Source organism: Branchiostoma lanceolatum, chromosome 10 (genome assembly GCF_035083965.1).
Source record: "Branchiostoma lanceolatum isolate klBraLanc5 chromosome 10, klBraLanc5.hap2, whole genome shotgun sequence".
Lineage (NCBI taxonomy): Eukaryota > Metazoa > Chordata > Leptocardii > Amphioxiformes > Branchiostomatidae > Branchiostoma > Branchiostoma lanceolatum.
The window spans coordinates 6,389,634-6,402,399 of record NC_089731.1 but is presented as its reverse complement, the minus strand read 5'-3'; positions in this window follow the sequence as shown (position 1 = coordinate 6,402,399).

Genomic DNA, 12,766 nt, shown 5'->3' with positions numbered 1-12,766 from the left:
TAACTAAGCTGAAGACTCTAAGCTAGTAGTGTAACTTCTGCATTTTTCTTCAAATTGCGCCACTCCACTGCAGCACTGCACCCTTGATTTAATGATGACAGTCGCATGATCATTCAAGTTTCTTTTCAAACAATATTCTGTCCGTGAAGAGTGTGAAGCTTGTATGTTTTGTATACCAACGCCGATTGCCTATTCTGTTCATCCACAGCCTGAAGCCGCAAACCTGTGTTTTTACACAGATTTCATTTCCTGTGGTATAATCCCTTTTTTGTTACTTATCGGCTTGTGTCTAGTCTGTGTGGCACAAAATATCCCTGTCCATGCCTCTATGGAGCCTCTCTCAGATTAGATTGTGGCCGATTACAACCATGACAACCAAGTCACAAGGCTGATTAAAACACGGAACAGTACCAATGGGGGCTAAACTTCTTTGTCACTATTAAAATCATGAATCCAAGAGGCAATCAGGATACTCTGTCACCGTGGATACCAGTCATCACATCCTGTAAATCCATGGTAACAGATCTAGACTTTTCTCAGTCTGACAAGAATTGGCCCATCGTAGCACAAATGCATATAGTGTCAGGATTAGGATTTCCCCAATTTTCCTGAAGTGAAGGTGTTGGCCACCAAGCTTCTAGGGGCTTGTCCAGTGTAAGGACTACTAATACTATAGCTATGATTTAGTCAGACTAGCATGTTTCATAGTCCTTTGATTGTGCTTTTCTATTTTTGTCTCGGAGTTGATACCGTTTGAATTTGATGTTGGCGTTAGATATAACCGGACCTAGCGGCTGGCGTGACAAATGCTTCATTCTCTCTTCTCTGGCAGGTACTGAGCCAATTAGAACCCTCCCGATATATCAGGACCTCCGACAGCAGAATGCCACGGCACGTGGGCTCCTGATTGGTGAGGAGGCAACGCCAAGTTCAAATCAATATTTCGTGCCGCGGAGCCCCACGCACCTCCTGCGCTCAAATCAACGCCATCCTCTGGGAGGAATACATTCATTTTCCCGTGGAGTGATGTAATCAGAAATTCGTTGAGGTTGGCACATGGTCTGCTGGGATCTCACCACAGCTGTGAATACCACCTGTAGTTTTGTTCCGAGCGTGAAAGTTTTGCTTAGCTTGACTGAAATGCATGTTCGGCGTCACCAACTTGTTTCCAGTTGATAAGAGTATTTATATTAGCGACTTGCAAAGTTGCAATGCATATAAAGTTATATGCTGACGAATTGGCATACTTTTCATCCATTTTTAGAATATTTGAATGATTTAGAATATTTTCTAAAATGTAGGGCGGCCAAACAATCACAATGGCCCATTCGGATCAGTAAAGAGGAGATCTGCTGGCCCGATCTGCCATTTCCCTCGCCCGGGGCAATCTGGCTTTTGGACTTGTCCAACCCTGGAGTTGTGTCTGTCTTTGCTAACAGCCAGGTTCATGAGAACTCACATGTTTAAACACGATTGCCGTAGCGTAACGTAGTGGTCGGCAATCTCGCTTCTTAAACGTAAGGTGTTCTGAAACGAGATTTATTCATTGCAGTTAAAGTTTGACGTCTTTCGAAAAGGGATATTATAATCTCCAATCTCCAAGCAGATCTTTCGGAGGCAAAATCGTAACTGCCATCCTCTATCTGTCGCATGGTCCTCCCAAGTCGTAACGATTCTGCTACTTAGCGACTCCATCTCCATGTTTAAGAAACAGCACGTTAGATAACCTCATCTGCAGGGATGGAAAATCTCAACCTTTTCTGGTGGCCACGTTTATCCTGCAACCATCACGCTAAGAGCCAATTTATATGCTAACGTTGTCTGGTACCTAACACCTGCAATGTACTCTGCCCTGAATGGACGCTAATGGACTCACACACTCAGCCCTAATAACGTACACTGCCTGTAACGTTAACAACCTTTCAGAGCTTTACTCGGATCTAGACTATGACTGGCAGTAGAGATAGTGTTTATCAGTAGCAATACCCATTACTGGAATTCAGATGACATCAGAGGAGTCACAGTGCTGTGAAGACACAACTTTTTCGAAAGCTGTCAAGTTTCTTTTCTTCGAGCCACGGCCTTGACAGAAGGGCTTGCGACCTGTTATTCTCGCTGAGCGAGCTCAGGCCAGCCGTCAGCCCATCACCAACCTGTTGTTAGAAGGGAGGTTACCTTCCAATCACGTTGATCATAAATGGTGACGTCATTGGCTGATAACTTTCCACCCAAATGCAACAGCAGGATGGAGAGTTTATGATTAGTACCGTGAGAAAGACGGATCGTAGGCCGGTACGCCAGGGTCGTGGCTTCAGATATTCAAGTTGCGATCCCAGCATGAGAGGATGTCAACTCTCATCTTGGGAAACTAGATGGTGAAGGGGCTGGGCAGTATTTTGACAATTGTTTTCCCGTCATCACCTTGAATGTATTTTCATTTTAATCGTTTTCTTTAATCTTTATCTCTATTGTCGTCTTGTTTTCTTTAATAGCTTTAGAGAGAACTTGTGCTTGGCAGGAATTCTTTGGAGCGCACTCTACTACAAACAAGACCACTAGTACAATCGCAACTATCTTTAAAGAACACGTTCTCTTCGCCGTTTGTAGATAAATGTCCTTACAAAGTTTTTCCTGAATATAAACGTGTACGTAAGCCTCAAGGAGTCCGTCGTAAGGTTTTCTATGTACGTTTTCATGTACTTTTATGTACTTTTTTTATGTACTCTACTTAAATTCAAGACAAAGTAAGAAGCAAAGATTTAGCGGAAGTGGGTAACTGGGCCGCCTTCACTTGCTTTAAGCCCCATTGAAGTATGGTTGCCTCCTCAAATACCTCCCTCCCCCCATTTGAACGTCAATTACAGACATCCGGCTTACTGTAATGTGCATTTTACTGCATTTTGTCCAAAACGTTACCAGCAGATCCGCTTAAATGGCAGGTGTACTTGTGGTCAGGAAATCTCCCTTAAGCACGTTAAACTGCCCGTGGAACGTCCGTCACTCACAAGTCGTTCATTTGTACAGTATCAGCATCTCCGATGTTGATGTAAGCCTCAGTAAGCCCAGTCAGTAATGAATAACCAATAATTGCCGCTGTGATCAAGCTTCTTTCATATTGCATAGACATGCTTGAAAGCGTATTGGTATTAAAGGCAGTGGGACTCCGAGTCATTAAATGGTAAACGGCACAGCGAGATTCTGACAAATTGCATTTCAAATCATTTTGATGTGCAAATTTAGTATTGCTCTTTGTACAATCACCAGTACCAAAGCTTCTTTAGTTACAGAATCACCAATACTTTTTCTTTTATTCAGCAGGACTCTAACAAAGAGATTGTGTATAGACAGTGAGCATCTGTTAGCAACGTTTTAACGCGATTTTTGCGTGTTTTGATGTAACGTTACGGGGTTAGAGTTAGTAATTTTAGAACCAGCAGGGACTCCTAGTGATCGTTAGTCAGAACCAGCATGGTCAGTGAACCACTGCATCAGCCATTAACCTTCTTCCTACTGAAGAAGCCTTGTATTGGCTACAAATATGAGCAGCAGGGAGAATGTTAAATGAGTGCACGGCAGAGCAAACATCTGACAAACGACGACAGATTCATGCGAGTCGAAAAGTTTTTGATGGGCAGAGTTGGCGTTAACAATTTTGGAAAAGCACCAGTTAGCTCTGTTTATGTGGTGGGAACCTGCCAGTATATTGGTGTATGGCGAGGGTTTCATGTGATCTCCAACTTTCTTTGTTAGCATTGGCAGCTCGGAAGAAACCAGGGTTTTCTATCTAGTTTGAACCGAAGCGGTCACAGGTCCCTGTTTGCAGACTGTGTCTGTATAAGTACCTTCGGAGAGCTAGAGTCGTATAAAGGTTAAAAGAGAATACGATTAAATGCAAATGTATCACAATAGGGGCTGTAAGAAAAATATATTATATATCAGCGGAGGTAGTCCATAGAAACGCGGCTGTATGGATAACTCTGCAGATCTATTTTCATCCAGGCTACAAAGGCCACATGATTCATGAATTACATCTGTCGAGACCACAATTGCAACTTTTGTTAACAGGCAATCCTTTGTGCTATCAGAAAAACAATTATAAAATAAATCAAAGCTTAAGACACAAGTTAAGTGTACTGTCGAATCATGTAGCATGAGGTTTTGACACACATTACCGCCTTCATCTATGATATAATATGATCTGACATTTACATTTTGATAACCTTTTTCATTATATTTTCATCACTACTCTTTAAGATTGAGCCGTTGCTAGCACGTGCTGCTGAAAGTTAGACATTTGCACAGCACCTGAATAAAGTTGCCATCTGGAACGACTTTCAGTTTTAATGATTTATATATTCGTCAATAGATATTGTGAACGCATATATGAATATTATCGAACTTCAGACAACTTACAGATGGCTAGCAAGTAGAAGTAGGTCAAGGGTAAACGATTGGTATCCATTAATCCGTAAATCCAGTACCCAACCGCCCCCTCACTTATCTCTGAATAGTCGCTCAATAGGCTTAAGGATAGGCTTAAGGATGATTGCGCGTCTCCGAACTGTCGAGACATTGATAACGGCTCCCTTTGTTCACGAGCTGTCCCACATGTTGCTATATCCATACCTAATTCCACCGACAGCAGCAAGAATCCAATATCTAAAGTGACCTTTTAGTCAGGTTTAACTGGTGTTGTCACAATGATTCATAGAGTCGTGCCCTGTAGTGCAGGACTGTCTGCATTGGAAAACTCGTCGGGGAAAAGGACTTACGGCTGCACGACCGATAGTCTGCTAGCTTTAGCGAAAATGTGTCTTAAGTCATGCAGAATCTATTTATGTAATGGTAACTTCTAGTAATAGTTTTACGGAAAGCAGGACTGTCCGAATTGGAAAACTCGTCGGGGAAAAGGACTTACGATTGCGCGAGCGATAGTCTGCTAGCTTCAGCGAAAATGTGTCTTAAGTTATGCAGAATCTATTTATGTAATGGTATCTTTTTGTTATAGTCTTACAGGAAGATGCACCGTCACCATTCATACAACGTGAGTTATAGAATATATCCCCCTGTTTATATCACAACTCTAGCAGTTTTCAGCTCACAAGCCCTTAAGGTCGAGGACGTACATGAACTATATACATGTATGGGCAGTGACTGTATTGGCTGGGTGTCAGACGAACTGATAACGTGGACATTCTAATAAAGTACATTGGATTAGATCTATTGCAGGTAATGCGGATTTGTACACGTGAGAAAAGTAATGGGACATATCGGACAGCCTCATACCTTCGGTAGCCAAAACAACACCTAATGCTCTTGCAGGCAATGCCGTTAATCTACATAAGCCCTGCTGACCACATCGCCTACACACTGAGTCTACCATCCATAACGGGTCTTACTATACCTTAGAGGTGATCTGTAAGATCATCAATTTACGTGAAAAGTCGCAGGGGGGACACAAATGAACTCAGTCTGTTGAACCTGAGCCACATATCAATGTGGAGGACAGTCCCGGTGGTTCTGTTAAACTCAGATTATGGTGGTAACTTTATAATGTCTCTAATAGCCCCTCTGGCGTCGTGAAGATAGCATTTTATCTTAAAAGTACGTGCTGTGATAGTGAAACCTGTCTCTGGGTTGTTGTGAACCAAACTTCGGTTTTAGCGACGAACATCAAAGTTTCGACTCTGCACCTGTTGCACCGAGGTAGCTTGTGCTTTTTATGACCATATCTGATTGCATCAAGAGCTTTAAATTACAAATCCGTCGCCTTCAATCTTCATTTTATTGCTCGTCTGTTCGACCTGATAATGTCTAATCTTTCCTCTGCCCCTAATCAAATTACATAATGCATTAATGGTCCATGTTATATTCTTTTATTTAGACGTATGATATAGTACAACATGTCAATTCTATAGCATGTTGGCATCCATCTCATAGTATTTTTATTGCGTTCAGAACTTTTATAGTTATAGGGATAAAATTTAATGAGATTTTTCAGACCCCCTACGTCTTTCAATTTAAAGTGCCCGTCAAGTTGCCTGTCTGGAGACAGCTACAAAGTTTATTGCTTTTACTTGATTGACAGGAGAGAGTCACAAACTTTAGAGCACACGTAAAGTTAACTTCGCGCGAGTAAACTTAAGATGAGTCACTGGTGAGGAAGTGAGGGTTTTTGAGGATCATAAAGAGTCTTATCGGCGTCTGGGGTATTAATTTAACTGCACTGTAGGACGTCGTGGCAGCATGCTGATTGGTTGACAGAAAGCTCGGCTTGTAAGATCATTTGTACCGTTCTTCGCGGTATCTTTTTCACTTTCGTCAAAGATCAGTCCTGGCTCCGAGTGATCTTCTTAATGGAACGGATTTTATCACAAATGTACTGGGATTTAAAGTGTAAAATCCACGCTTCGTGTACTAGAAGAGGTTCATCAATATAGCTGTAAAATGGACTGAGCTGCTTGTCGTCAGAACTGTCTGAAAGGTCTGTTAAAAAAGTAAATTTCTACCAGATATTTTGGAATTGGCTACCGATCCTATGAACTATCAGTTCCTTTGGTCAACCGAAAAAATAATGATATGCGAGTATTCATTAAAAAGCAATCTCAACGACTCTTTTCCGGCAACGTTGTTTCCTATGGCTCTACCGACTGGTTTAGGAAACGAATTCTATTAGCTAGGATGATTGATAACCCCATTGACCTGAAGCGAGCTGATTTCCATTTAAACATGGTGAAGAATAGGAAGCCCTTGGAGAGCCGGATGTCCTAGTTTCCTGGAGAGAGGTCACCTTTGCTAACCTGTAACACAGTCAGCCATATGCCCCTGGTAATTGCTCCCCTTTGAAATTATTTTTCCCCATTCTGTGACCACTTCACTCAATTGTGAAAGAGAGTATAAGGCAGACACAGTGGGGAAGGGCGTATGATGTCACTGTTCCTACCTTTGTAAGGTAAAAAATGCAGGGATACTGTAAATGCAGAAATGTTCACTTAAAGCCACCGCAAACATTTTTGTCCAATACTGTAATAGTATGTGACTATAGCACTGCCGCGAACTTAAATCACCGCAAACACTCCATTATTAAGCATCGTACAGTGATCACAGACAGAATTGAAGAAGGACATGGTGTGAACGGACTTCAGGAGTATGTCGGACAGCTCGCTGACTTCCGATTAAACATGACGAAGGACAGAAAGCTCTCACAGGGGCAGGCGTCCTAGTTTCTCGGATTGAGCTCGCAAGTGACCTGTAGCACACAGCCACACAGTTTGACCCTCCGCATGCCTCTGCTAATTCTCAAGCTCTCCTGGCGATCTGGAGTTTGATTAGGAGGCTTGGGTGACGGATTGGTCTGGGCGAGGACTCGCAATTACGTCCAATCGCAGAGACCGGCGGGAGGGATCAAGTGCGTCACCGGAGGAAAGGGTTTACGTGCTAACGGTACCTCCGCGGCCACCATGATATCCTCACTGCGCCAGAAGTGATTGAAATAAGTTTCGCACCGGGAAACATACGGCCATATTAACGATACAGTGCGGGGCGATCAACAAACTCTTCCGTTTACGATTCCCTCTGCGTCAGGGAATAAAACAAAATTATTCACAGGATCGATGCATCAAGGTGAGACAATGCGATGAGATAACTACAAACATACGCTGATAAAAACGATTGAAAATTTAACGAGGAAGACCTTATCAAAATGTTAATGGTCTTACAAGATTGATCGATGCACACTTAACACACGGACGTACATATCAGAAAACCATCTGCTGCAAATCTAGTCTAATTATCATTCTAATTATACAGTACTACGTCAAACTTATCTATTGCTTGCTAAGTGATTTTAAAGTGCAGCTTTGTACGCATATGCATAAGACTTTTGTGAGGTCATTAAGGTTATTAAGGTTATTAAGGTTCTTAAGACGGAGTGACTTGCAGGTGCTATCTGCTTTTTTACTACTACCCAATCACTGTCTAACCTCTCAAGTGTATTCCACGTTCCCCTTGTTTCTTTTTATCGGTATATGAATAGATAAGGACGAATCGTAAAGCACGACTTTGTACTTCTCTCCGTCTCTTTGTCCCTGTGAATATGCTGGCGAGATAACAGAAGAGAGAGAGGAGGGCGCATATTAGATCAAAAGTATATTAATGTTTTCCCCTCCTATCTGCATTTACTCAAATAGAACTAAAGCTTTCGGTGTAATTTCCTTTTCTCCATACCCTCACAATCAAAAAGCTGCAAACATCAAAGTCTATAATACCTAAAGGTGTTAAGTAAATGTCAACATGATTGCAGCTGACCTGCTGGCAACTTTGATAGGTCATATCTTTCCATTTGAGGGGATGGGGACTACTTATTTTTCATGTTATGTTAGTTAGTGAAAGATCTCTAATTATCATCGGTTTGGCCTTTTTCATATTCACCCAGCGTGTTACATAGTGCCTCTTAACAAGCCCCCTTGACCGGAGAGGCAGACACATATTGATGATGATACAGGTGTGTAATTAAACTGACAATGAAAATATCTGCTCTGCATACCAACTAAAGTAATAGCTCTTCTTAATGGCACGTTGGTGGGAACACCTGTTATAAGATAAGCCAGTGTTTGTCATTCTTAGTTCTCACTAAGCCTAAGATCGATAAAATACTTTAGCAGCCGTGCAGGATTTGGGGCTTATATAACACCCCCTTCACCTCCAATCCATTCCTTTGTCTGGCTTTTAATATTTATAGTTTCTTCTGCAGCTGTTCCTATCAAACTTTCACAATAGCTCAAAAGTGCAGATTTCTCAACATACTTTGGGGACTTATGTTTCCGGTATGGCTCTTTTCTTATAGGTAGTGTATAAACATGTTTCAGTAACTATTTGAAGAACTTGATTTCAGTGGGTCAAAGAGTAACTTCGTGAGGTACTTTTTTGTAGAATGTGTAATACGTCTCATCTTAAAGAATGGAGATGGAGAAGAAATGACCTGAGACCAAATTATTGACACGTCATATTTCTGAACCCACTTCGATGCGATATGGTATATTCTGACGTCTAGACATGTTTTTCCTTTCATGACTTAACTTTTTGCTTGACATGAAGTTTGCAATTTACAAAGTTAAAGCCCATAGCAGAGACTAGATTTCCCAAATTGAAGTTTGCTTGACTATAACGAAGGCCATGGTGATTTCTCCTGAGGGTTTAGGTATAATCTCTACTTCATTCCGCTGGTGATGACTTAGATTCACCCTGTATCCGTTGGCTTGTACTTGTTTGCAATTTCCCTGAACGCTGCGGGGTTCATGATTACGTTCCCCTCCCACTTCTGAGGTTCTGACGCCGGTTAATGAAAGTTGATGTTTGGAACCACCCTCTTCGTAGCTGCTACCGGTGCAGTACATCAGACTCTGACCTCAATCGATAACCTGCAACTCACAATACTTGGAGTGTGACTTTTCAAGAGGAAGTCAGATAATTCCCCCCAAAAAGATAGAGAGTGCGAAACAATGGGAAGAAATGTGCTGGGATTGATGTATTAATTCCCATGGCCAGATTTGTGTGTTGGTAAAAGCTGTTAGGTATCATTGAAGTTGGTGGAAGCTGTTGGCTTCATCATCGCTGTTAGCGATAAGTGTAGTGAGATCTTTAACTTGCTCGAGGAGTTGCCTTAGCTTTCTCAAACACGCGTGTGGGTCCACCATTGAACGTCCTACGTACCCGATGGACGTACCTAGTAGGACGTACCGAACAGAAGCTTGGAGCTTTTTCCAAGACCACAGTGTTGGGGTCCGTCAGGCCAAAACATATTTATTTGAACCGAAAACATATTGATTTTAGGTCAAACACCATACATATTTTGGTGTTCACTCTTACTTCCAAACTTGAAGTATGACTTTGAAAAGAACAAAATAAGAAACAGTTTTTAAAACAAGCAACGGGGGAAATGTTTTGGGACAAAGCAAATTTCTAGGACGAAATCGATTTTTTAGCTGAATCCTGTTTGTATCCAATTAGACTGGGACGTGAATGGAAAAGTATGATAAGCCAAATACTGTTACCCTGCCTCTGTCCCTCGTGACTGTGCTTAAGGGGAGGCTGATCATCTTCTTTTTGTATAACATTAACAGCAATACTTTGCATTGAATTGATTATATCATTAGATAAATGGATGCTGCCACTGTGTAAGATATAGTTCCCACTACTCACTACATAAAACATTTCTATGCGGGAGAGTTTGAATTGTCTCTGGCGACGTTCCTTGAGCCTTTCCCTTTTAGACCTGCTGTGAACGGACTTCGCGATGAGCACGTAGAAAGCTCTTTCGGACATAATGGTATTCATAAGGACGTTTTTAGCATCTAAACGAGTTTTTACGTTAGAAGATTGCATTGCTGGCTCTCCTAGGAACAGTAACAAAGTCGATTCCTGGTCCCATCGGCTCAAGAAAATTGATTAACTCCCCATAAACACATTCCAATATTCCATAAAAGATGGGAGACTCGATGTCTGGGTTAAACGGCAGAGACTGAGGACTTGCTCCATATGTTAATGCGAGATGACCGTGACAAAAGTTCGCTTTCTATTGGACTATCTAAAAATTTGTCTTCTCCTTATTTGCATATCAATTCATAGTTCGTGGTTATAAACCTGCTGTTCAACTGATCTTGCTCACAGTCACTGACGAAAAGTAGTGGATGCTACTTGAAACGTCTGACCGTTTCCAAAATCATATCCAGTTGTTTGAGTAATTGCTTTTTGGCGTATCTTATTACCTGGATGTCTAATCTTCATCGACGTGACAAAAGAAGGCATAAATCAGGACAGTGACCTAATTTATCGTAACGATTACTGGTGTACAGAAGGGAAAAGGCAACAGTACTGGTCTGGTCAGATTTCTAGTCTGTCTTATCTCACTTTTATTGATCCAAATATATATCCATGTATTTTATTTTCTTCTTTCCTGCATTTGGTAGCCCAGAGAATGAAGGTAGCCTGTTTACTTCGCGATTAACCTTTCAAAACGTGCCTTGTATCTTTCGTTTGAGTTGACAGATAGAATCTGTTAGTTGAATTAAGGTCGCGTGCCCCTTGATTGGTGCGTGGGTGATTGCTTGTCTTGTAACTAGCTATAGCAATTGGAATGTCCTTCAAGCTTCTAATTATATGCTGGGCGGCTGATTTGGCACAATTTCTTTTCAGTGACACTTCGCAGGGTTTTGACTTGTATTGTGTGTTTCCTGTGCGTGGCTCATTCATTCATGTATTGACTATACCTGGGAGAAATCATACTCAGACCTGTGGCCTGTTTTTCAGGTGTCGCTGGACACGTACAATACTCATAAACTAGAACATATACACATTACATAAAAACTGGAATTCAGGTCAACTACAGTACATTTCAAAAAGCCGTTATTGTGGTGAGTTGTCTTTGTATGACTGAAATACACAAATGACGTAGATAGCAGCGTTTGCATTTGGTTACGTTAAATCTAGTTTTCTAAACTTTCTCCACTTTAAGATAATAGAAATGACTGGCAGCTTGAGTCAATAACTCACAAGATATAAGCGTGACGTCATGAAAGGAAGTTTTCGCATGACATCTAAAAATGACGTAAAATATAGAAAACTATAAACGCTGCACTCATTTTCTATCGGAAAGAAAGCCTTACTCCAATCACTGCACACTATACAGGTCAATCCGATACAATTAAGACTCAAAATTACGTTCGGGTATGTAACGTCCGGACCATTGATTTAGATCCACGATTTCAATCGCCTTGCGCCCGGGGAAGCTGTCTGTATAGCTCAATGGTGTAAGCTTAATGTTTATCTGCTCTCTACTCTGAACATTAAGTGGGATTCGAATGCATTTTAAAGACTACTTAATGCACCTTGATTAACAGCCGGTTGTGTCGTAAGACTACGAAGGGACGTTAAACAGCCTAGAAACAGATTTCCCTCTAGCCCAGAGTCACTCAGATTCAACTCGTGACCTAAATAGTATACCATAAAGCTTATCGTTTTCGACCATCGAAGTATCTTTAGGGAATCACAATCAGTGACTCCTTTGTGATAAGGATCATTAAAATGTGCTCAACAATTTTCCTCATTCCTGTTGTACGTTACTAGATCATAGAGTCCTATGTAATATTACAATGTATGTATCATTCGCTGTCTATGTTTTTTTGATGATCTAGTCTATGTATATGTAATGGATTACCGACATCCACTTTGTGAAGTAAGTGTGATATATTTCTATTCGTATTCATTGATAATGTTAGGGGTACGAATCCATCGTGTCCCTATTCCGTTCTGAACGCCACAACCCACGCTAGATAGGTGAATTAGCTGGCTAACTAACTAACTAATCAACTAGTTAACTAACTACATGTGCAAAGGCAATAACATTCTAAGTACGAATGCAGCTTGTACGTACAACCCTTGATGACAAGTTATCGGTTATCGGTCATGTGATTAGTAATTCTGATACGGGCGAATCTTCATATCACAAGGGGCGGCTGTGATCCCCGTCTCATTATTTTGCTTGATGGACTTTCTATGTATGCTCCTGAGGGATAAAGTCTTTTTGTTTCCAGAGATTTGAATCGAACGATACATCTGTCTCTCTCCGCTGTGTATCGAACTCAAATGTGCTGATATGACTGCCGAAACAATTGCGTCGTCGATCATTGCACAACTTTGAAGACACAGTTCAATATCAATATCATAAGTTTCTTTCTTTCTTCTGGTACAAAATCGATGGGTGACTTTT